The sequence below is a fragment of the Grammomys surdaster genome, unplaced genomic scaffold (genome assembly GCF_004785775.1).
Source record: "Grammomys surdaster isolate TR1022 unplaced genomic scaffold, NIH_TR_1.0 422, whole genome shotgun sequence".
In the NCBI taxonomy this organism is placed as follows: Eukaryota; Metazoa; Chordata; class Mammalia; order Rodentia; family Muridae; genus Grammomys; species Grammomys surdaster.
The window spans coordinates 645,851-647,134 of record NW_021604841.1 but is presented as its reverse complement, the minus strand read 5'-3'; the positions used below and the strand labels follow the sequence as shown (position 1 = coordinate 647,134).

General features: G+C 39.7%; 1 pseudogene; it reads left to right on the top strand.

Annotated features, from left to right (window-relative positions):
• The first annotated feature begins 304 nt into the window (after positions 1 to 304).
• On the top strand, positions 305 to 814 carry LOC114632765 (annotated as a pseudogene).
• The last annotated feature ends 470 nt before the right edge of the window (positions 815 to 1,284 follow it).

Genomic DNA, 1,284 nt, shown 5'->3' with positions numbered 1-1,284 from the left:
AGGCAGAGTTTAAAGTTTTCCCAGCTTGTTTCTTATCTTGCTTTGAGGATTACAATTAAATAATTGGATGAATCTCAGAAGAGACTTTGAACTTTGGACTTTTAACATTGTTGAGACTGCTATAGACTATGGGGACTTTGTCAGTTATACTAACTGTACATTTTTTATACTATGAGTAGATATGACCCCCCCCCCTTAGATTCATGTGTTTGAATAAGTTTATGGAGGCCAGGGAGTAGAATGTGATGGTTTGCATATGCTTGGTCCAGAGAGTACCATTATTATGAAGTGTGTCCCTAAGTTAAGCATTTCTGTCCAAATGTGCCCATCATCCTAGTTGGGAACAAGAAGGATCTTCGGAATGATGAGCACACAAGGCGGGAGTTAGCCAAAATGAAGCAGGAGCCAGTAAAACCTGAAGAAGGCAGAGATATGGCAAACAGGATTGGGGCTTTTGTGTACATGGAGTGTACAGCAAAGACCAAAGATGGAACGAGAGAGGTTTTTGAGATGGCCACGAGAGCTTCTCTGCAAGCTAGACATGGGAAGAAAAAATCTGGGTGCCTCATCTTGTGAAGCCTTGTGAAGCGCAGCCTCATACGGTTAATTTGAAGTGCTGTTTATTAATCTTAGTGTATGATTACTGGCCTTTTCATTTATCTATAATTTACCTAAGATTACAAATCAGAAGTCATCTTGATACCAGTATTTAGAAGCCAACCGTGATTATTAATAATGTCCAGCCTGTCTGACCAGCCAGGGTCCTCTGACACTGCTCCAACAGCCCTCTCTGCACTCCACCCAACACCAGGCGCTCAGTCAAAGAATTTCTTAACTTCTTGCTTCTTTCTAGAAAAAGAAACAGTTGGTAACTTTTGTGAATTGGGCTGTAACTACTTTATAACTAACATGTCCTGCCTATTTTCTGTCAGCTGCAAGAACTCTGGTGAGTCACTACTTCAGAGCTTTACTTCTTAACAGATTCCATTGGCAGAGCTCTGGGGTAGGCATCCAGTTTTTTGAAAACGTGTCCAGCCAGAAAGGCCTAAGTCCACCCAGCTGTGACAGAGTTACAGCTCTGTAGTCTCATGTTAGTTACCTTATAGTTACTGTGTAATTAGTGCCACATAATGTTTGTTACCAACAAATAAATATATCTACCCCAGACTAGATGTAGTATTTTTTGTATAATTGGATTTCCTAATACTGATATTTGTCATTCCCACAGAAAGTGTATTGCTTTTTTTTTTTTTTAAGAAAGTGTATTTGGAAATAAAGTCAGAT